The sequence below is a fragment of the Pan troglodytes genome, chromosome 3 (genome assembly GCF_028858775.2).
Source record: "Pan troglodytes isolate AG18354 chromosome 3, NHGRI_mPanTro3-v2.0_pri, whole genome shotgun sequence".
Classification (NCBI taxonomy): Eukaryota; Metazoa; Chordata; class Mammalia; order Primates; family Hominidae; genus Pan; species Pan troglodytes.
In genome coordinates this window covers 155,260,599-155,285,379 of record NC_072401.2, presented here as the reverse complement: position 1 = coordinate 155,285,379, position 24,781 = coordinate 155,260,599, and the positions used below count along the sequence as shown (strand labels likewise).

Below are 24,781 nucleotides of genomic sequence, written 5' to 3'. Positions count from 1 at the left end.
GCAAAATGAGACTTTGCAGTAATTGGCTTTCTAGAAATTTTACATCTAGGAAAAGGGTCATGGACCCCTAGTTATCTTCATAATAGAAGGTAATAATGTGAAAAACCTAAGACATAGATTTCTCAGGAGTGACAATCAAGAGTTATAGCACTTCCAGGGCAGAGAGATCAAGTAACAAGAAATTATAAACACCAAATGCTCTAAGCATCTTCTCATACTCAAAGCAATCTGCATGAATTATCTCCATCCCAAAAGGATAATGTATGACTAATACCAGTGTCATAAGATAGTTTCAATAATTTGCAATTTTCTTCTATACGCAGAACTTTTTCAAAGTAATGTTAAACTGAACTTTTTCAGCAGAAGCCATTTCAATGTACATTCAGCCATTTGAAAAGCTTCTATGGTTTAATGACTAGTTTACACATAATTCATTTTTCAACCAACGCACAAGTTAATATATCAATGATCCTTCGTGTTAACTCCCAAAGAGTCAGAATAAATGATACCTTGCAGAAGCCTAGGATTGAGTATACTAATAAGGTTCACTGTGACAAAGAGAATGCTAGCTGCCAAACCCAGTAGCTGTTTTCCTGTCCTCCTTAAGAAGACATTTTGAAACAGGCACATGGCTGCAGAAAAGACTCCTCTTCCCAGTCTACCACTTGCAGCTGAGATGCAACCATATGACTAAGTTCTGGAAATGAGATGTATATAAAAGTTTGGGGCAGCCGCGGTGGCTCACACCTGTAATCCCAGCACTTTGGGAGGACAAGGTGGGAGGACTGCTTGAGCCCAGGTGTTGGAGACCGGCCCGGGAAGCACGGTGAAAACTCATCTCTACAAAAAATTAGCCAGGCATGGTGGCAGGCACCTGTGGTCCCAGCTACTTGTGAGTCTGAAGTGGAAGGATCACTTGAGCCCTGAATGTTGAGGTTGCAGTGAGCTGTGATCATGCCACTGCACTCCAGCCTGGGTAAGAGCAAGACTCTGTCTCCATTAAAAAAAAAAAAAAACCTTTTGGGGATACTTCCAGGAAGTGACCTGGAAAAGGTAGAGGGGAAATCCTACTCTAGCTCCTTCCTCCATCCTGGAGGGGAAATGAAGATGATCCTGCGGGTTGGGCAGTCACCTTGGATTAGGAGACAGAGGAGGCATGGCCTTGATGATTATGAAGCTATCACCTCAGTCCTGGCCTGCCCTCTGCTCTCTCAGATAAGCAGTAGAGAGGAAAGCTTCTATCTCATTTATGTTACTGGGTTTTCTGTCTCGTGAAGCTGATCCTAATCCTAACTGATACGCTTCTTCACCACCATAGCAGTGACAGTGATGATGGTAAGAAAAGTGATGGCAAGAAGTAATACAACATCTGCACACATACCCTGAGACTCCTTACCATGTGCCAGAAAATACAGTAGAGGCTTTACTCACATTATTTACATTAATACTTGCAAAACTCGGCTGGGCACAGTGGCCCATACCTGTAATCCCAGCACTTTGGGAGGCCGAGGCAGGCGGATCACGAGGTCAAGAGATCGAGACCATCCTGGCTAACACGGTGAAACCCTGTATCTACTAAAAATACAAAAAATTAGCCGGGTGTGGTGGCACGCGCCTGTAGTCCCAGCTACTCAGGAGGCTGAGGCAGAATTGCTTGAACCCGAGGCAGAGGTTGCAGTGAGCCAAGATCACGCCACTGCACTCCAGCCTGGGTGACAGAGCGAGACTCCGTCTCAAAAAAAAAAAAAAAAAAAAAAAAAAAAAACCTGCAAAACCCCTGTGAGGTGGGCATTATAAGTCCCATTTCTTTAGTTAAGCATCCAGTATGGTCATTATTCTTGCTGTTCTAAAATTTCACAATATGCTTGGTGGGATTCTTTAAATCCACTGTGCAGGGTACTTGGCGTACCCTGTTAATCTTCCACTTTCATCAGTTACCATATTCTATCAGTTATCCACTTTCTATCTTCCAGAATTTTTTTTAACTCTGTTATCAACTGATAGCATTTCTTCACTATAGGTTTTTATTAACCTTTTAAATTTCTATCTGATCATTAAACGGCATCTCTGGAGAAAGAGGAGACTAAGCCATGTAGTCATTCCATCGATTTTCACAACTAGGAAAAAAGTGCACATGCCTATGTGTGTGTGCGTGCACGCATGTGTGAGCGTGTGTGTTTCTTTGGTCTCAATAGGCTAAGATAGTTCTAAATCATCCAGATAAAGCTTAACAAGGCCAAATGTAAATACTTGTATTTTAAAGACGGCAATTCATTACTTAAGTGTATATTGAGAAAGAGAAGTTAGCAGTTCCCATTAAAATAAAAAGAAGATGACGGACCCAAAGGTTTTTGTTTGTGTTTGATCTTGTTTGGCCATAAAATAACACGATCCAAGTAGAAAGACACTGCTACTAGAAGTGCTAATGAAATCTTGGGCTTCATTAAAATAAGTAGAGTCCAGACCAAAAAAGAAATGGATTCACTACATAGGGCACCATTCAGATCTCAACAGAATCACTCTATCCACTATTGGCAAAATTTAAACTAAAAAAGTTCTGGGATGGGTGTGGTGGCTCACGCCTGTAATCCCAGCACTTTGGGAGGCTGAGGCTGGAGGATTACTCGAGCCCAAGGAGTTCAAGATCAGCCTGGGCAACATAAAGAAACCCTGTCTCTACAAAGAAATATATAAAAATTAGCTGGGGGTGGGGAGGCATAAGCCTGTGGTCCTAGCTATATGGGAGGCTGAGGCAGGATGACTGCTTGAGCCCAGGAGTTTGAGGCTGCAGTGAGCCATGATTGTACCATTGCACTCCAGCCTGGGTAAGAGAGTGAGACCCTATCTACTCTTGCAAAAAGAAAGAAGGGAGGGAGGGACGGGAGGGAGGGAAGGGAAGGGAATGGAAGGGAGGAAGGGAGGAAGGGAGGAAGGGAGGAAGGGAGGAAGGGAGGAAGGGAGGAAGGGAGGAAGGAAGGTTGGTTCTGACCAAGTTAACATTAGGACTGACTGAAAAACATGAGGAATAATTAAGCCTGGGCGAGTTAAAAAAAAAAAAATTTAGGTAAAACCAACCTAGAGAAGAGATGTGATAACTGTCTCAAGTCTGTGAGACTAGGATCTGACGGTGGAAGACTAAAGAGAGCAAATGTGAAGTCAAAATCAGAGAACATCTTTACAATGAGAGAGGCTCAAAAATGGAAAGTCAGTTTCAAAGGTGAACTTCCCATCACGTGAAGTGCTCAAGCTGAAGCTGAATAACCAATTAGGATAAGAATGTCATAAGGGGCTGGGCACGGTGGTTCATGCCTGTAACCCTAGCATTTTGGGAGGCCAAGGTGGACAGATCACGAGGTCAAGAGATTGAGACCATCCTGGCCAACATGGTGAAATCCCCTCTCTACTAAAAATACAAAAATTAGCTGGGCATGGTGGCGCGTGCCTGTAGTCCCAACTACTTGGGAGGCTGAGGCAGGAGAATCACTTGAACCCAGGAGGCAGAGGTTGTAGTGAGCTGAGATTGTGCCACTGCACTCCAGCCTGGCAACAGAGCGAGACGCATCTCAAAAAAAAAAAAAAAAAAAAAATCATAAAGATCTATTTCATCACTGGCAGAAAGTAGAAGACTCCTGTCAAGACTGATAAATCCATGGAAGATGTGCACATGGAGCCACATCACACAATGCTGCAGGTCAGCAACAATGGGCAGACAAGCGCTGGGCATCCTCCAAACCTCCCGAGGCCATGTCTGAGCTACAGCAACTGGAGGCTGGGCACCACTAACCGCAGGGAGGCGACTGCCCAGAACCAGTGCTCACAAGTTACAAGGCGCAGCCTCGGAGCCCTGAAACGGTTAGTTCAGGCCTGGCCCATCCCTAAACACTAACAGAAGAAAGGAGAGACATGAGTTGTGCCTAGGATGAGCCACAGAGGTTTTGGAAAATGACAGGCTGTCCAAGTTCTCTACGTAAGACTACATTCAAGGAAAAGGACAACAAAAACAAATGTTAATACTAAGGGGCAACTTCCAGCTTCCCACAGTTCCAGGCTTACATACCCCAAATGCAGAATTGGCTACACTGTGCAGTGTTGTGAAGTTTCACTTAATTCCAGTGGGTTTTTTTCCAAGAAAGGTTGGCAAAAGCTCTAAGTTGATATAACTGCAAAGTCTGGAACAGACTCTCCTCTGCATTTGTTGCATAAACTCCTAAATGGCAGCTTCTCAATTTCCAGCTCCTAACTACTAGTTTCCAGAGTGACTGAAGGAGAAAAAGATGAGAGCAAATGGGAAGCCAGCCTTGCTCAGTAGGGCCGAATGAGAAGACCCTGGGGACCAAAGGGCCACAGGATCTCAACTCCTCATTGTTCACACTCTCTATAAACCCTAAGGGGAAAAACATTTGCATCTTGTGAAGAGAGAGCTTGAAAGAACTCTGCTCACCCCCCACTTCCCTACCCACCTCCAAAAATACACACACACCCACACGCTCTCTCACATAGTGCGATTAGCCATGTATCTAAAGAATGTGCAGCCTCTATTCCAGAATCCTGCAAAAAACATTTTTATGAACCAATTCACTGAAACACATGTTCCAGGATGTCAAATTAAATAGCGAGCTGGGAATGAGTGGGAGAGCAAAGGAAGCTGGCCTCAGCCCTCCTTGGCTCTGCTGCTGTAAACCCTGCCTCTCTGTCCATAAGTGGGCTTTTAGGAAAAGTTCCCAGCAGAGGAGGGCTCCTCCCAGGCCCCTCAGCCTCAGAGGGTGCAAGAGCAGATCAAGGGCACCATGCTCAGGACTCCCCCAAACCCCTGGCTCTGTCCAGAGCCTACCAAGCATCATTTGTGAATAAAGCAAGCTGCTCATTTTCCATCCTCCTACATCTTCTCCCACCCACCTCCTCAAACTTACATAAACTCAAAGAATAGCAGGCAGGCTGAACAGGAGCTGTGCCTTAAATCCGACACAATAAAAAAAGAAGGGAACATAACGTTTTTCTTTAGCCAAAAACTTCAAAATGCTTACACACGGGCCTCTGCCATCAGAACCCTTAAGGATGTCTGCAGAAGCTAGGAGATGTGTATCTGGGTGTTCACCGTACAAGTCTCTCAACTTTTTTTTTTTTTTGGAAATTTTTCATAACAAAAAGAAAAAAAGATTTCTGCATTGTGAGATACATGTTACACAAACACAGATGAAATAGCAGAGTAGAAAAGAGTATAGTCTATGATAAAAAGAGCCAAGCATTAACGCTTGTCATCAACTTTCTAATCTCATGTCTGTGCGTTCGGCAGGCAAATAACTTTCTTTTCCAGAACAGGGTAAAGCAGCAGCAATAGATACGTGAACCTCGTGGGATTTGACCTCCAACATGGAAAACGCTTTACCTGAAATGCAGACTACAAATATATGTCTCTGAATATATAACCTAAAATGTAAGACCTAATTTAATCAATATAACTCTCCTGGTACACAATTCTATGGAGAGCAAAACGTTTCAAACTGGGTTAGAGAGCCACAGGTTCCTGAGAGGCTTATCTCAGAGGCCAGGGGAGGGTGCTTAAAACCGAGGTGTAACAGGATGTTTTCAGCTTCAAGCAGCATGAGGCCTAACTCAGAAAAAGGTAGAGGAGAATATTTTTCTCACATGACTCATATGACCCAAAGTCCTGGAAGCCAGTTCTAGGGAAGGTTGATTCAGTAGCTCAATGATGTCATGATGCTTGCAGAATGCTCCCACCTTGCCATTCTGCCATCCTCTCAGCAGCACACACTCACTGGCATCCTTCAGAGGGGAGATAAACTTTCCCCAAAGTCCTCAAAAACATTCCCTTCGAAAATCTTGGCCAGGTGTGCTGGCTCATGCCAGTAATCCCAACACCTCAGGAAGCTGAGGCAGGTAGATCACCTGAGCCTAGGAGTTCAAGACCAGTCTGGGCAACATGGCAAAACCCCATTTCTACAAAAAAACACAAAAACTAGCTGGGCATGAGGGCACGCACCTGTAGTCCCAGCTACTAGGAGGCTGAGGTGGGAGGATCGCTTGAGCCTGGGAGTTCAAGGCTGAAGTGAACCATGATCGTGCTACTGTACTCCAGCCTGGGCCACATAATGAGACCCTGTCTCAAAAACAAAAAAAAAAGTCTTCATAGGCCAAGTACAGTGGCTCACACCTGTAATCCCAGCACTTTGGGAGGCCAAAGAGAGTGGATCACTTGAGCCTAGGAGTTTGAGACCAGCCTGGGCAACATAGTGAGACCCCCATGTCTACAAAAAAAATAAACAAAATTAGCCAGACTGGTGGCTCACACCTGTTATTCAGGAGGCTGAGGTGGGAAGATCACCTGAGCCTGAGAGGTGGGGCCACAGTGAGCCAGGATCATGCCACCACACTCCAACCTGGCCAACAGAATGAGACCCTGTCTCAAACAAAAACAAAACAAGTCTTCATAAACACTGAATCCTAAATCTTTCACTAACAAAACCAAAGAGAATGACAATGACACTGTCACAGTGACCTATGCAGAGGGGACTAACTTAGATTACTGAAATCCCTGTGGGGCTGGGGGAACAGGTTGTGTTCCCTGCTGAATAATACTGACATGAGGGGGGTGGTCCTGGAAAAGCAACTATCCCTTGCCTCAGTGGGCCTCCCCATTTTCGATGCAATGGAGTAGCCCCGTATTTAATTTTTGTACCAGGCTTCTACAGAAAATTCTGTTTAAATAAAGTGTTCCATGGATTTAAAATGTTTTGATTTGTTTTGCAAAACTAGGTTAGGACCAGCCTGTGAAGTAATGCTTAGGCAAGGATAATTTGATACCTTTCTAAAGAATTCCTATCCATTAAACCCATAGCCTAATCTATTTTGATGCCCCAACTCTGAATGGGATTATTTTAAAGAAACCGCCTTTCTGATTTCAGGTCTCGCCGCCCTCGAGAGGGGCTAGCTTGGCATTCGGAGGCCTTGTTGGCACTCTAGGAATTCATCTTCAGACTTCTTTTCTGGCCAGGGCTGACATCCGCCCCTTTAAGCTCAGCACAGCCACATCCTCATTACTCCACTGAAACAGTTCCACACTTGTTTTGTGAAAGCAAACTAAATCTCAGTACCCAAAAATCACTAAGCCAAGGGAAAGGTCAAGCTGGGAATCATGCCAGGCAAACCTGCCTCCCGTTTTATTCCTAAATAAGATAGCTACAAATATTTTAAAAGTTACATACCTCCCTCACAATTTACCCACAAGGAAATTCCTTGTAGGCCTCAACATCTTTACCCCAGAACGGTTCTGTTGGATTTCACCCTGGCAATGTAAACTGATAGCTCATCTTCACAGGTGGAGACAGAAAGTCATCCCTCTGCTCACCTGAAAAAAATGCATATTTGATTGCTTCCTCTGCCCTATTGTTTATGTAAAAATGCATTCACTGAGGCGGACTAAATTGTGTATTCACTCAAAGACTAATCAAGGACTCAAAAGAATGCAACCTTTTCTCTCTTACCCACCTATGTGACCTGGAAGCCCCTGCCCTCCCCTTATACCTACTGATTGATGTCTCATGTCTCCCTAACATATATAAAAGCAAGCTGTATCCCGACCACCCTGGGCACAGGACCTCCTGAGGCTGTGTTCCGGGCATATCCTTAACCTTGGCAAAATTAACTTACTTGTTTTTTTTGTTTGTTTTCAGATGGATTCTCACTCTGTCGCCCAGGCTGGAGTGCAATGGCACAATCTCGGGTCACTGCAACCTAGGATGCCTCCCAGGTTCAAGCAATTCTCCTACCTCAGAGCCTCCTGAGTAGCTGGGACTACTGGTGCATACCACCACGCCCGGCTAATTTTTGTATTTTTAGTAGAGATGGGGTTTCAGCATGTTGGCAAGGCTGATCTCAAACTACTGACCTCAGATGATCCACCCGCCTCGGCCTCCCAATGTGCTGGGATTACAGGCGTGAGCCACCATGCCTGGCCATAAAACCAACTTTCTAATTTGGTACAGATCTGTCTCAGATATTTTGGGTTCACAGTTTGGTGAATAGCTACTGCCCCTCCCCAGACCCCTCTCACACTTCCCCGGATCACGCAGGTAAAGGGTGAACACCCGGCAGAGCAGGAGCCCCGGCAGGTCACCCAATGCACTGGTCTCAGAGCAAATGTCTAAAATATCCCCCTAACCAAGCCCACTGGTGCTGAGGCCCTCTTAGCGCTCCCCTGACGGAGAGCTGTTAGCTAAAGAACTTTCCAGCTTTTCCATTTTCCATAGCCTCATAATCACTCCTCATTTGCAAGAAGACAACTTCCTATTGTTTAGGTGAGACAGCCGTAGGCAAGGTCTGCAACAGGATGAAAACTTTGGCAGAAGGGGCTTTCCTCGGTTCACGGCGCTCAGGACAATAAGACTGTTGTATCAGATATTAAAGATAGTTATGTCTAAACGTCTGTTTCCCCTTATTGTGAGTTTCCCCAAGTCAAGATGTCTTACTTTTTAATGTACCTTATGGCATAATAAAAAAATACAATCTCATTAGCAAATGAAAACACTGAATATTTTAGAAGATTCTTCCAGACTCCACAGAAAATTCTTCTGTAAAGAAGTATCATAAACACCTTTCTGTGTCAAATATTGTACTACATTATCCACATGGATGTACTATTGGACATTAAGTTGCTCCTAATTTTTCCCCAATATAAACAGATGGATATAATTGTAAATACAGCTTGTAAATTTATCCTATTTCCTTAAGAAATTCTTAAGAGTGGAATTTCGCTAAAGCACGCACACACCTTGATATGCGATGCCAACTACAAATTCCACTATTAACAGTTTCTTTCACATAGACTAACCCCTGGGATCCTTACCTTATGAGATAGGTACTACTGGCCCACTTTTACAGATGAGAAAACTGAGGCTCAAGATCACATAGCTGGAAAGCCACAGAGATAGGATTCAAACCCAGAGCCCAGGTCCTTACCCGCAACAATTCTAGCTTCTCAGACACAACTCATTAAAAAAAGGATTCTGCCACCCGGAAGCCAGGGAACGGTGTCAGCCAGATCAGGAAACCTTATCACTGTTACACAGCAGCCACCACTAAGAAAATGACCTTTTCAATTTCATAGCAGGTAACATTAGAGCATTTACATGCAAGGCTTTTAAATGCCTTCATAGATTTATGTAATCTTCAAAACAAACTCTGTGGTAGATACTATTAACAATACCCCTATTTGAGAGAGGGGCAAACTAAGGCATGGAGAGGTTTGGCAACTCACCAAAAGTCACCAGCTAAGCAGTATGACATCAGATTCAAACCCAGACGGTCTGGCTCCAAGCGTTTTTTTTTTTTTTTTTTTTTTTTTTTTGAGACAGTCTAGTGCTATCGCCCAGACTGGAGAGCAGTGGTGCGATCTCGGCTCACTGCAACCTCCACCTCCTGGGTTCAAGTGATTCTCCTGCCTCAGCCTCCCAAGTAGCTGGGATTACCGGTGCGCACCGCCATGCCCGGCTAATTTTTTGTATTTTTAGTAGAGACAGGGTTTTACCACACTGGCCAGGCTGGTCTCGAACTCCTGACCTTGTGATCCACCCGACTTGGCCTCCCAAAGTGCTGGGATTACAGGTGTGAGCCACTGTGCCCAGCCCCAAGCATATATATATATATATATATATATATATATTTTTTTTTTTTTTGAGACGGAGTCTCACTCTGTCACCCAAGCTGGAATGCAGTGGCACTATCTCGGCTCACTGCAAGCTCCGCCTCCTGGGTTCATTCCATTCTCCTCCCTCAGCCTCCTGAGTAGCTGGGACTACATGCGCCTGCCACCATGCCCGGCTAATTTTTTGTATTTTTAGTAGAGATGGGGTTTCACCATGTTAGCCAGGATGGTCTCGATCTCCTGACCTTGTGACCCACCCGCCTCGGCCTCCCAAAGTGCTGGTATTACAGGCGTGAGCCACTGCGCCCAGTCCCAAGCATATCTTTTAGCCACTGAGCTACTACCCTACCTTGAGGTTGGACAAAAATCTCCTGCCTCAGGTCATCATTACCACATTCACCTGTATCTCACCATCTGATCTCCCAGCCTTGGCTCATTCCTGACCTTCCTTTCCCCTACTCCTTATCAAGTTCTCCTCCTGAGCTCAGCCTGCTGCTCTTATCCACTCAACTCCTCCATCTTGGTCCCCACTTTCCAGTCTATTCTTTCCACCCTGCCCCCAGCCCTGAGCCAAATTATACAAAGCCAGAAAAGATACATAAGTTAAAAAAAAAAACCTAAATTTAAAACTCTGCTCATAAACACACCTTACTTTAAGTGTAGCCCAAGTCACATGTTCCTTCTCTTAAAACTATATACATTCCTTCAGACAGACTGTGTTTATAACCTACTAGTTTAACCAATATGCTTCAGGGGCTGTCTAGCAGGCAAGCCATGCCAGTTTCATATTACTATTATATTTTCCTCTAATCACTTATTACATCAGAATATTTGTTTTCCCAAGTCCAAAGTGGTAGACTTATTTTACACACAACCTTGAGATTCCGCCTATGATTTAAACAAAGTTTTGTGCATATTAATAAGGATTCAGAATATTTGAAAATCTCTCTGAAGCCTCATCAATTTGGAAAATGTAATAATTTGGATAAGGTTTAGCTAAAATTCTAATTTTCCTCAAACTCTATTTTTAATTTAAAGTGAACTAAAAAGAAAAAATTGAGCTATGTGCAGTGGCTCATGCCGGTAATCCTAGCACTGTGGGAGGCCAAAATGGGAGAATTGTTGAGCCCAGGAGTTTGAGGCCAGCCTGGGCAACCTAGTGAGACCTCCATTTTTTAAAAACCTTCTTTTTTTTTTTATAATTAGCTAAGCATGGTGGCATGGACCAATAGTCCCCACTACTTGGAAGGCTGAGGCAGGGGGATCGCTTGAGCCCAGGATTTCAAGGCTGCAGCGAGCTATGATCATGCTAGCTGCACTCCAGCTCGGGTGATGGAGCAAGGCCCCATCTCAAAACAAGAAGGGAAAAACTGCCAGGTGTGGTGGCTCCTGCCTACAATCCCAACACTTTGGGGAGTGGGCGGATCACTTGAGCTTAGGAGTTCAAGACCAGCCTGGGAAACATGAAACCCTGTCTCTACAAAAAATATTTTAAAATTAGCCAGACATGGTGGCAAGTGCCTGTAGTCCCAGCTACTCAGGAGGCTGAGGTGGAAGGATGGCTTGAGCCCGGGAGTCTGAGGTTGTAGTGAGCCAAGACTGGGCTACTGAACTCCAGCCTGGGTGACAGAACCAGACACTGTCTCAAAAACAGAAAAGAAAAGAAAAAACCCACACTCTAAAAAAGTACTACTAAAAAATAATCCAAATATCCAGAGACTAATTATATTAAATGTGTATATAAGGCTTTCACTATACTAAATAAATGCATAAGACGTACAACTTGGAATAAAATGACTAATTTGACAAAATAGTTTAAATTGTCCCTAAACAAATTTACATGACTAAAAATTAAGTCTTACCACATGAATGATTACAGAGCAACAAAAAAAACTGATAAGGACCACTGAGAAAACAATAATACAAAAGACTAGTGATTTACTTTCATATGACTGACACCTCTAATTACCGTCTACCTAATAAAAATCCCCAAAGCAAGTGTGTGGACAAAAAATGCCTCCAATCCATCTCAAAACACGGTTTTTCTCTTCTCTCTTTGTTTACCAGTTTCCTATTGCACTTACTTCCCACCTACTCTCTTCCCTTCTATTAGTCAATATTACAGGTGTTCAGCTCTCTAGGAACATGTCTTTCCTTCACCAGTTTCCCCTTTTATCCCCAAAAGTGGAAATAAAAAGAAAACGTAAGCAGTGTGCATTTACGTGACAGGCCTTAAACTCAGCAAGAGATCAGGTTACTTGATATCTGTGTGTCCATAAAGCCTATTCCACATGCCACAAATGTATTTCTGACTTCGACACGGACAATACCTATATGACATATCTCTGAACGGGGTCTTGTTTTTGTGGTGCTTTTCTTTGGGTTTTAGGCTTTTTTTTTTTTTTTTTTTTTTTTTTTTTTTTTTTTTGAGACAGAGTCTCACTCTATCGCCCAGGCTGGAGTGCAGTGGCGTGATCTCGGCTCACTGCAACCTCCATCTCCCGGGTTCACGCCATTCTCCTGCCTCAGCCTCCCAAGTAGGTGGGACTACAGGCCCATGTCACCAGACCTGGCTAATATTTTTATTTTTAGTAGAGACGGGGTTTCACCATGTTAGCCAAGATGGTCTCGATCTCCTGATCTCATGATCCACCCGCCTCGGCCTCCCAAAGTGCTGGGATTACAGGCATGAGCCACCACACCCGGCCGCTCATTTTTTAAATCTAGAAGCTTTTGTTTCCAACAAGGAGCAACATAACTTTCATGAGCCCTTCTAGTACTCACAATAACTTTATGTTTACCCAAATAAACAACTAGGAATAACCTCCCTCTCCTAACTATATTACCTGAAAGTGGTGAATTAATGAAACCCCTTCCCAGCTCCCTAAACATACTTTCAAATTAAAATAAGGCCTGAATTTACAACCCAGGTTAAATGGATTAAAAGATTAAGGACTAGAGAGCAAGTGCTTTCTCCATCTCACTCTCACATTTCAACCTCAAATTACCCCAGCCCTCTAATGACTAGAGTAGTCACTGTAAAGGCGCCTAATTACCCACGAATTACACCAACTGTAACCAATTTCAGGATCACAGATCAGATTTTCCCAAAACATGAATCTGCTAATTAAGTTACATGAAAGTCAAACTAACACGCAATTTGGATGTGACATTTATCCACCTGAAAGTAGACCTGTTAAGTATTTCAATTCACAGTAACAGCAGCTATTCCTTATGGACAGCACTATCACACACTTGGAAAACTGCAGCTGAAATACACGGAAGCAGGAAGAGACTCATCTATGATTCAAGCATTTCCAGGAAATAACAAAAGGATTCTCCTGGCAAACCAACAGAATGGCCCACCAAGACCTGCTTCAGCCTGGGAATCAACTCGTATTCATTTGCTAAATTAAACTGATAATGAAACAAGTTTAAGATACTCACATACAGAGACACACCACAGCACACACAGCCTGGCACCAGTTACATTAGTCGCTTTTTTCTGAATTCTGACACAAGGAACGAGGTTTGATTTCATGGTTTTGCCTATTTGCTCATTATTAAATCTGCCCACTTATTTTCCGCAAGAAAAAAAAAAATCGGGCCGGGCGCAGTGGCTCACACCTGTAATTCCAGCACTTTGGGAGGCCAAGGTGGGTGGACCATGAGGTCAGGAGTTTGAGACCAGCCTGACCAACATGGTGAAACCCCGTCTCTACTAAAAATACAAAAATTAGCCGGGCATGGTGGCACATGCCTGTAACCCCAGCTACTCAAGGGGCCGAGGCAGGAGAATCGCTTGAACCTGGAAGGCAGAGGTTGCAGTGAACTGAGATCGTGCCACCGCACTCCAGCCTGAGTGAGAGAGTGAAACTCTGTCTCAAAAAGAAAAAAAAGAAAAAAGAAAAAAATACTTCTCCCCAGTGCTCACAATCTTGTGAAAATAAAGAATTTTCCTTGGACGTGCTCCTACAGATACACAAAGAAATAATCCAGAAATAAAATCCATTCAACCAAAAGGCCAGGTTCAATGAGCTAGGAAGAAACTGCGTGGGTTTTGCGGCTGCGGCTGGAGCCCAGGAGTCCAAAGCTGCCATAGACTGGTCTGTGCAGCTCTCAGGAAGGAAGCTTCACAGTGGATCGCTTCACACATCACCAGCCCAATACCAAAAAGGCGTTTCTCAGGAGCCCTGGTGTTGGGGGAGGGCAAGGAAAACAAGTGAGGGACATTCACAAGGGCTCACAGACGAGTCTCGCTGGGGACTATGTGTTATGGGTTAAACTGTGTCTCCACCAACCCCAACATGATATGTCAAAGTCCTAACCCCAGTACCTCAGAATGTGACCTGACTTGGAAACAGGGTTGGTGCAGATGCAATTAGTCCAGATGAGGCTGGACTGCAGTAGGGTGGGCCCCTGCTTCAATATAACTGGTGTCCTTATACGACAGCCACGTGAAAGCACGGAGACACCCAGGGAGAGCGCTGTGCGACAAGAGACTGGAGTGATGCAGCTGCAAGCCAAGAAACCCCACAGGCTGCCGGCGAGCCCGCAGAAGCTAGGAAAAGGCGAGGGCGGACTCCCCGAGGGTTTCAGAGGCAGCGTGGCCCTGCCGGCTTGACAGAGGACTTCCAGCCACCGGACTGTGAGGAGAGAATACAATTCTGTTGTTCTAAAGCCGCGCAGTTTGTGGCACTTCGTTAGACAGCCCTGGGAAATTAATACACCACACTTGAACTTGAGTTGCTTCCTGTTGCCCTACTCCATCCAGCCCCCTCAGCTGGCAAATGCTCCCACTCCACCACAACAGAGCCGCAGGGAATCCCCAGGCTGCTGTGTGGCTGGGGAGGCCCCTCTCCCCTGTAAGTGGCACACAACAGGCTGGGCTATCCCAGGCCCAGGCCCTTGTCCCAATTTTGTTCCTTCTCTCCAAGTTCCCGGCTGCCTCCTCTGGGCCCTGCCCTCACCAGGGCACGGTCCCCACTCCTCCCACAGGCAGCCCTGGCCCTCCAGCTGCAGGACGGGGTGTGGAAGTCCCCTTGGGGTGGGCAGCGCCCCGTGCTGCTTCCGCCCACCCCAGTTTCTCACAGAATTTTTAGAACACTTCTTTCAGTTTTGCCTTAAGTAATATCCTTCCTCATGCCCCAACAACCCCACTCACACCGGTGCACTCACGCACCCTCATTCTCTCTTACACACAACTCAGCCACAGGCCCACAGGGTCTCTACCTCTCACACAAAACTCAGCCACAAACCCACAACGGTCTCGGTCTCTCTCTCTCTCTCTCACACACACACGCACACAAAACTCAGCCACAGGTTCACCAGGGTCTCTCTCAACATGCACACACACACACACACCTCAGTCATAGGCTCCCAAGAGTCTCTCTTGTCTCTCTCATACATACACAAACACACACACACAACTCAGCCACAGGCCCACAAAGGTCTCTCTCTTTGTCCCTGTCTCCTCTCTCACACTCACACACACACATCTCAGCCACAGGCCCACCAGAGTCTCTGTCTCTCTCACTCTCTCTCACACACACACACCCCAGCCACAGGCCCACAAGGGTCTCTCTCCTTGTCCCTGGCTCCTCTCTCTCGCACACTCCCACACACACATACAGCTCAGCCACAGGCCCACGAGGGTGTCTCTCTCTAACACACACACACACACACACACACACACACACGCCTGTGCAGCTCCACAGGGGCCTGGGCCAGGAGGCAGATCTGAATACACATACCACCCTGTGCTGTGAGTGGCCACTCCCATCCAACAACTGAGACTTTCTGTTACTGGGCCAAGGTTTTCTGCCAAACTTACTTCCCTTATAATGAATGAATTCTCCCTGAGAAGGTTCCTCAGTCCTCCCCTGGAAGCTGACCTGCAATGGCCTAACCCACCTGTTTACCAGGCATGCCAGGACATATGAGACCCTGATAGGTGGACACCAAAGCTCAGCCTGGAACCCCACCCCCATGTGCATCATTGCAGCAGAACTTCTTCGGACACACTCGATCCACCAGCTAACACTCCATACCCTATGAAGAGAATACGTACGGATTCTAGGTTTGATAAAATCCTGGGCCAGTGGTGGTAAGTCAGGCTGAAAAGCAACCATCTCCCAATTTCCACCCACTGTTTTACCTACAAGACTATTTCTACCTCTCATTATTTAATCCTCCACAAAAAGTATATTTTGTAATGTGGTCCCTGAGCTGCCTCACCCTGGGCCAATGGTTTTCAAACTTGAGCATGCATCAGAGCCACCTGGAGGGCTTGTTAAAACAGATCTCTGGGCTCCTCCCCTAGAGCTTCTGATTCACACCAGGTCTGGGGTGGGGTCTGAGAACCGGCCAGTCTAGCGAGTTCCCAAGCGATGCTGATTTAGGTCCCTGGACCAGGCTTCGAGAAACACTGCCCTAGACCGCTCATTTCTCGCTGAGCTCAGGTGACCCAGCATAGCACTCAGCATAGCACACACTGCTGTCGGCCTTCCCACTGCCCATTCCCTTCCTCCCACTTAGGCAAAGCCGGGTTGTGCTCCCTATGACTAAACCCTGCAGGACAGAGCTGATCACGTGGTTCCACCACTCCACAGGCGTGGGTGGGTGAGTGGTTCAAGGTGAGTGCAGACCCACCTGTAAGATGTGAAGGGGAAGTCTGCTGGGGAGTACTTCTGAGAAAGTAGCCAGGGGGTTCTTTTAACCTGCCTTTGGATGTTCAGGTGGGAGGCTGGGAGGCTGTGAAGCACACAGACCTCCTGCAAACGTGAGGGGAGCTGCACGGCACACAGAGTCCAACAGAACAGACAGGTCCGAAGAACCAGGCTCCCAGGTGCTGACACTAACCTGCTGAGTAAACCAACCCAGAACCACCCTGCCTCCAGGCTTCTTGTTAAGTGACATCATGCATTCTTTATTGTTTGAGCTGGTTGAGTCAGGGTTTTGTTACTTGCTGCTGAAAATAATCCCAAAGCAAAGCAAGCTGACAGGACAGCTCCTCTAAAGGCAACCTCTCAGCACACATTACAATGGCATGTGTTCCACAAAGTAATCCCAAAATTTCAGATTTAAATTTTCCACATTTCAAAAGCTATGTAGCTGAATATCTGTGGATAATCCACACTTAGAATTAGCATAAAACTAAAGAAGTTATCTAGCATACAGTAAAATATTGCTGAAGGACCAACCCTGGGTCTATCTTACACGAGTCTTGCTCATTTTTTTCAGGGATTTGCTAGGAACCATATAACACTAGGGCCTAATAAAGTATTCAGTTGCTTCCATCCGTTAATCTCGGACTTAGTCTCCTTCGACAGACAGCTGTAGATCTAATTGGGAAAGTGGCTTTCCACTCCAAAGCAGACAAGTATGCACTTACAGAGAGAGGACACCTAGGATCACGCACATGTTCTGTCACTTCATAGCTCTATAACCTTCAACAAATTGTTTTACCTTGATGAACCTGTCTCCTCATCTATAAAATGGGAATACTACCACATATCCACCTGGTTATGTAAGGAAGATACATGTGAAAGCACTTTGTAAACCATAAGGTTTACACAAGGGCAATTACTTAAATCCAATTTTTATGGATTAAGTGGATTAACATGACCTGATTTGAAGAAACAGGATTAATCACAATCCTAGAAGAATTACTCCACCAAAAATGCATACTACATACACCTGTCATAACTACCAATCGAACACTGTTTGGATTGTAATTCAAACAGAACCTCACCTACTGTAAATAATTTAGTGGCAGCAACATCCACAAGGTAGTTACAACCCTCAAAGTCAATGTTGTACAAGGCACAATATCAATATGAATTATTTACTATATACATTTTACATGGTCCACTTGGCAGGCCACACACTATGACTATGCTTTTACTAAGGCTATTCTCTGGGATCCACCTTCAAATGCAACAGTGGGTATCTGGGCACTTCACAGGGGGCAAATCATCTTTCCTACAGAAGAAGTTCAGTTTTAATCCAACAGGCATGTATCATTCGGAGCCATGTTTTCCAAATAAAATACTTGAACAAACTGGGTAAAAACAATAGGGATTGGACAATGTTTCTCAAACTGGGATGTGTACATGTATGTTAGAGAAGGCAACACAATGAATTAAATATGGCCACCTTCCTGAAACATAAATTGTACTAGAAGATTTTTGGAAAATAATAAAAAGGAGTCAACAGTGAGTAGTATTTAAATTCTCAACAAATGCTGAATTTTTTTTTTTTTTTTTTTAATGAGACAGAGTCTCGCTCTTTCGCCCAGGTCAGAGTGCAGTGGTGCGATCTCGCTCACTGCAAGCTCCGCTTCCCGGGTTCATGCCATTCTCCTGCCTCAGCCTCCCAAGTAGCTGGGACTACAGGCGCCCGCCACCACGCCCAGCTAATTTTTTGTATTTTTAGTAGAGACGGGGTTTCACCATGTTAGCCAGGATGGTCTCGATCTCCTGACCTCGTGATCCGCCCGCCTCGGCCTCCCAAAGTGCTGGGATTACAGGCGTGAGCCACTGCACCCGGCCTGAATTTTTTTTTTTTTAATTTCCAAAGAATTTTCATGCTTACAGGAGACTTTAAAAACTACATCCCTATGGCCGGGCACGGTGGCTCACGCCTGTAATCCCAGCACTTTGGGAGGCCGAGGCGGGCGGATCACAAGGTCAGGAGATCGAGACCATCCTGAGTAACATGGTGAAACCCCGTCTCTACCGAAAATACAAAAAATTAGCCGGGCGTGGTGGCAGGCGCCTGTATTCCCAGCTACTCGGGAGGCTGAGGCAGGAGAATGGCATGAACCCGGGAGGCAGAGCTTGCAGTGAGCCAAGATCGTGCCACTGCACTCCAGCATGGGTGGCAGAGCGAGACTCTGTCTCAAAAATAAAATAAAATAAAATAAAATAAAAATAATAAAAATTAAAACTACATCCCTACTACTTTGGGAGAAAACATTGAGAAAGACTACAATAAGCAAACAAGACTTTTTCTCATATCATTTATAAATTGGTTGCAAAGACAATGCTAAAACAATGGTTCCAAAAACATTAATTGGGCACCACACATCTGTAAAATACTGCCTAGACTACCACAGCAATTATTTGTAACATGATAACATTCTTTTGTTTAATTGATTGGGGGGAAAATTACTATTTACTTCAGGGTCATATTTCATATGTGGAAGACTCTAACAACAAACTAATACTCTGATGACAATTCACTTAAAACAAGTAACAAGCTCCCAGGAGACCCCATTATCTTAATATTGGTGTTCCTAGACAGAGAAGACTGCCTTGGGAAATTTCTCCTTTGAGCCTGGAAACTCCAAGCTCTGCTACCTTCTTAAGCAATAAGAAGCTTAATATCATAACATATCCAGAACACCCTCACAGAATTAATACTGCTGCCGATGTTGGGATCCATCCAAAAAGTACTTTCATTTCTCACTGACCCACCGTGACAAGTGAAAGCAATCTGAAGCACAATGTCCACCGCATAAGAGAAGCCGAAATGTCAGCTTATACCTGACTCTCTAGCTATAAGCCTTCCTAAAGAAATATAAGTTTGGTTCTCAACGGCAAAACACCCAAGTCTCTTCTCTTTCTTACACAGCAATACCTTCATTCTTGCCTAAAACAAGCTTCTCATAGCCTTTTTTTATTTTTAGAGATAGGGTCTCTCTGTCACCCAGGCTGGAGTGCAGTGGCAAAATCACAGCTCACGGCAACCTCAACCTCCTGGGCTCAAGTGAGCCTCAGCCTGCCGAGTAGCTGGGCCTATAGGTGCACATCACCACGCCCCACTTTTTTTTTGTTTTGTTTTTGTAGAGACAGGGTCTCACTTTGTGACCCAGGCTGCTATCAAACTCCTGAGCTCAAGCCGATCCTCCCACCTCAGCCTCGCAAAGTGCTAGAGGCATGAGCCACCACACCCAGCCTCCTAAGTCTCTTCTTGGGTTGTTGGATTTGTCTAGCTCTTTCTTCAGAACGCACATCTTACTGAATGATTCCATTAAGTTATTTTACTGTTAAATATTATGACATGTAGCAATAAATAGTCAAGCCACTGAGTGGCATATGGAATGAAGCAAAGCTGATTCAGAATTTACTGCTGAGTTAAACCACTTCTCCCAAAGGCAATCTCTAGTCTAAAAAGTAAGGAACAACGAATTTCTGGAACTGCATCACTACATTTACGTATAATATCCAGCTTCCCCAGACCTTAATTCTACTTTTTTTGTTTCAGGAAAGTTGACATTAATGAAGTGTTTTGCCTATTTTTATTCTAGACTAACCCTTCAAAATTATTTTTTTTCAAAATTCTTAAAGAATTAAGTAATTCTTTAATATGGAATTATTAAAGGTTCAAATAACCTTTCAATATAAAGATAAAAATGAATACGAACCTAATCACCCTGGTGCTTGTAAAAACATGTTATCTAGGAGGAACCAAAAGTGTTTTTAGGGACTGGACACAATGGCTCACACCTGTAATGCCAACATTTTAGAAGGCTGAGACGAGAGGACTGCTTGAGTTAGAGAACAGTGTGGGCAACATAGGAAGACCTCATCTCTACAAAAACAAAATAAAAAAAATATTAGCCGGGCATGGTGACGTGTACCTGTAGCCCCAGCTACTGGAGAGGCTGAGGCAGAAGGACTGCTTAAGCCCATGAAGTCCAGGCTGCAGTTCACTATGACAGCACAATTGAACTCCAGCCTGGGCAACAGAGCAAAACCCTATATCAAAAAATAAATAAAATAAAAGTTTTTAGGAACTAAAAATTTCAATGAAAACCAAAATTAGTATTCTGATCTTACTGTACTATTTTTCTGATTTATTTCAACTGAAGGCTAAGTAACTATATAAATAGGTGTCAAAAGCTTTGCTAAAAATTTCACAACTTTTTCACCTAAAAAAAAGGTTTCTGTGGCTTGAATACAATTTTAATATATACCAAGAACCCTGTTTAAAAATCTGTATTGTATTAAGGAGAACACCTAAATTATGAGCTCTATAACAGTCAAAAAAATTACTTTACATTGTTATGGCTGCACAGACCATGGTTGAATGCATTCATTCTGCAAAGCTCCCAGGGCCCACAGGACCCTGTAGAAGGTACCATGAGGCTATACACAGATAGAGTGAATAACCCATCCTCTTTAAAAAAAACAACCAACTACAGAAACTCAGTATAAAAATACAGCCTCTGCCAGGCACGGTGGTGTACACCTGTAATCCCAGCACTTTGGGAGGCCGAGGCAGGCAGATGACGAGGTCAAGAGATCAAGACCATTTATCCAACATGGTGAAACCCTATCTCTACTAAAAATACAAAAATTAGCTGGGCGTACTGGTGCCTGCCTGTAGTCCCAGCTACTCAGGAGGCTGAGGCAGGAGAATCCCTTGAACCTGGGAGATGGAGGTTGCAGTGAGCCGAGATCGCGTCACTGCACTCCAGCCTGGTGACAGAGTGAGACTCCGTCTCAAAAATAATAATAATAATACAGTCTTTGGGCCAGGCGCAGTGGCTCACGCCTGTAATCCCAGCACTTTGTGAGGCTAAGGCGGGTGGATCACTTGAGCCCAGGAGTTCGAGACAAGACTGCGCAACAACGTGAAACCCCAACTCTACAAAAAAAATACAAAAATCAGCCAGCCATGGTGGTGGGTGACTGTGGTCCCAGCTACTCAAGAGGCTGAGGTGGGAGGATCCCTTAAGCCCAGGAGGCGGAGGTTGCAGTGAGCTGAGATGATGCCAATGCACTACAGCCTAGGTGACAGACTGAGACCCTGTCTCAAAAAATAAAACTAAAAATAAAAGAATACAGCCTCTAACACAAATACTAGTCCTGTTATTTCAATGGCAAATATGGTTTGCAGGCTTGAACGTGGAGGACGTGCAAAACGTAACAAGTAATCAATGTAAAAGGTTTAAATGTAAAAGCATGAGCTTGCATTCCTTCCACAGCTCTTCACCTAGTTGTCAGCCCTTCACCCATTCCTTCAGCTCTTCACCCAGGTGTCAAGTATGAGGTTAGGTGCTAGGGAGACAGATGCATGAGACTCAGAAACTTGGGTACCCTGAGAAAGGTAATTTCCAAACAGAGGAGTAATGGCCTTCTGCTAAGATAAGTGCCAGGGTGCTATGGAAAGCAGGATGGAGGGAGATGGCTGGGGAAGAGAAGAGTGTTTTGGCAAAAAAAGAGAGCCCAGGTGAATGATCAGAAAGTGAGACTGGAGGAAGAGGTTGAAGAGGCCTCAATCCCCAAAGGGCTTCTACATCACTGATGCCATGCTCAGGACCCTGCACTTCATCCCCAAGGTACTGCAGTCCACAAAAGGCTGTTCTTCAAAGGGATGACAGGAAAGGATGTAGGACAGATGGACGTGAGGAGAACAGGATGGGGTGGCTACAGAATGGAGACAGAAGACCACATGAAGACTCAACCACACCTCGTGACAGCAGGCACAGGAACCAGGGACAGCGAGAGGCCCAGAAGCTCAGTTCGGGACACAGTAATTTTGTGGCACCTGCAAGCTAAAGGAGAACTCTGGGGAGAAGGTACGATCCATGTTCAACTTCCTTCTATATAGAGAGTATATAAAAAGCCAACAGAGCAACAAATATATACACTGCTGTGTAGCCATAAAAAATTTTTCTTTTAATTTTTTTAAAGCCAACAGAACAGGCTGGGTCACCTAGGGAGATGACAGGGTGGGAAGATAGGAAGGTCCCCAGTGGAACCCTGGTGAGATACTTCAGGTTAAAAAATGTGAGATCCTATAAACAGGGAAGGAACTTCCATTTCTTTCTTTTTTTGGGGGGGGGGGATGGAGTCTTGCTGTCACCCAGGCTGGAGTGCAGTTGCGCGATCTCAGCTCACTGCAACCTTCACCTCCTGAGTTCAAGCACTTCTGCCTCAGCCTCCGGAGTAGCTGGGACTACAGGCTCGTGCTGCCACGCCCGGCTTATTTTTGGTTTTTGTTTTGTTTTCTTTTCTTTTGAGACGGAGTCTCGCTCTGTCGCCCAGGCTGGAGTGCAGTGGCGCGATCTCGGCTCGCTGCAAGCTCCGACTCCCGAGTTCACGCCATTCTCCTGCCTCAGCCTCCCAAGCAGCTGGGACTACAGGCGTCCGCCACCACGCCCAGCTAATTTTTTATATTTTTAGTAGAGACGGGGTTTCACCGTGTTAGCCAGGATGGTCTCAATCTCCTGACCTCCTGATCTGCCCGCCTCAGCCTCCCAAAGTGCTGGGATTACACGCGTGAGCCACCGCGCCCGGCCTATTTTTGTATTTTCAGTAGAGACGGTGTTTCACTATTTTGGCCAGGCTGGTCTCCTGACGTCAGGTGATCCGCCCGCCTTGGCCTCCCACAGTCCTGGGATTACAGGCATGAGCCACTGTGCCCAGCCCAGAACTTCCATTTCTGAATAACAAAGAAAAGTGAGAAGTAGTTCCACTCCCTGTGGGGGTTCTGAGATGTTTCACTGCCAAAAGCGAGTGTCCCCAAAGATTAAGTTGTTCTTGTCTGCAATTGTATCTTCCAGTATGTTGCTGACAGGACAATGAGATTCTCTTCATGCTCTGGCTCCCAAGATCCACCTTTCACTGGTGTTAAAACTATTTCAGGAGAACACATTTTGCTGCTGTTACTACTAATCAGATAAAAGTACATTTTAAAAACAAAAAACCACCAAAAAAAAAAAACTTTCATAGACATTGTACCTAGACAGTATTTATGATTTTTATACGCATTTTAAAACCTGAATATACTACTCATACATTGTCAATGCTTAAACTTCTGCTATTCAAATATAACTTAAAAAAGGCTTACCAGAGAGAGATATATACAGAGAGCCAGACATGCTTCCCAGGGCATTCAGTTCTAGTAAGAGCTGAAGTCAGTTCCCCTTTGCTCTCATCACTGAATTCCCAAAAACGATCTTTCTCAGCAAAGGAACATATTACTGTTGATATTTGAGAATACCCAGGGTAAAATGGGGATGAAGAGGAAAGGGGGAAGAACATTTCTCAAATATTGCTTTTTTGGCTTTCGACCAAATACAATTACATAGCATCCACAGAAGATGAAGGCAGAATAACATAAACAAAATCTTCAATGAGGCCAATTACCCTGAAAGCTTTCCCAGACTTTGAGGTAACAGGCAAGCTGCTCTAGGAAGCCTGCTGCCCAGAATTCACACTGGTCCCGTTCCAGCCCCACCTTGGGCAGTCTTGCCAGTAAAACGGAGACCTCCTCACTCTTTAGATTCTTTCTGTCCAGTGACAGACATCAGCGCTTCCTTTACATTTGTGGAACATGCTAAGACTGTCTTACAGTCAAATTATTTCTCAAGTCCAAAGTTAGTAGTGACTCCTCTGTATGGGTTCTTAAGAGACAATGCATTCATTTTGTGGAACTGATAAATGGTGCTTCTATTAACTTTAAGTCCACCCGACCTTCATTAAGCTGGTATCGTGGGGTAGTTATTAAAATTAAAATCATAATAAAATTTGAAAAATGTGTAAACAAATGTTAATAACTTCATAAATAAGATTAAGGATAAAATGACATTAAAACAGCAGGGCAAACCTAATATTGGATTATAACCCAAAGTATAAATATCCATGAGCTCACAAGATATAAATAAATGAGAACTGACAAATCTCCCATACAGAATTTCACATAATTTGTGTCGGTGAAGCTCAACTTCACTTAATGACTTGCCTCCAAAAAGGACATTAGGGAAAAACTAGTGAAATGTGAATAAAGTGTGGAGTTTAGCTCACAGTAAGATACTAATGTTGGTTTCTCAGTGACAAATGTACCGCAGTAATATAAGACATTAACATTAGGGTTCACTGGGTGAGGGGTATACAGGACGTCTCTGTACTATCTTTGTAATTTTTCTATAAATTTAAATCTACTCTAAAGCAAAAGTTTTCTTTTCAAAGTAGCAAGAAATAAGGTGGGTTTTGGGGAAGTTACAAAATTAAGAAGGTAGAAGGTAAATGAATAGTAAGTACGTAGGTGACTACCAATCACAGAACATTACACTTACAGAGCTAATTCTTGGAGACAACTTCAGAA

At 44.5% G+C, this 24,781-nt stretch overlaps 1 protein-coding gene across 49 annotated transcripts in view; it reads right to left on the bottom strand.

Annotated features, from left to right (window-relative positions):
* TMEM131L (transmembrane 131 like) overlaps nt 1-24,781 on the bottom strand; it is a 170,341-nt gene that overhangs the window by 133,598 nt on the left and 11,962 nt on the right. For 6 of the 49 annotated variants that reach the window (XM_016952422.4, XM_063809133.1, XM_063809131.1 and 3 more), the window contains exon 1: nt 13,109-17,885. The exons of 39 other annotated variants lie outside the window; for them this stretch is intronic. The gene's annotated coding sequence lies outside the window, so the exon portion shown is untranslated. Of the gene's footprint in view, nt 1-13,108; nt 17,887-24,781 lie in introns of those variants that run through there. 4 more of the 49 variants (XM_063809148.1, XM_063809150.1, XM_063809135.1 and 1 more) reach the window with 3 other exon arrangements.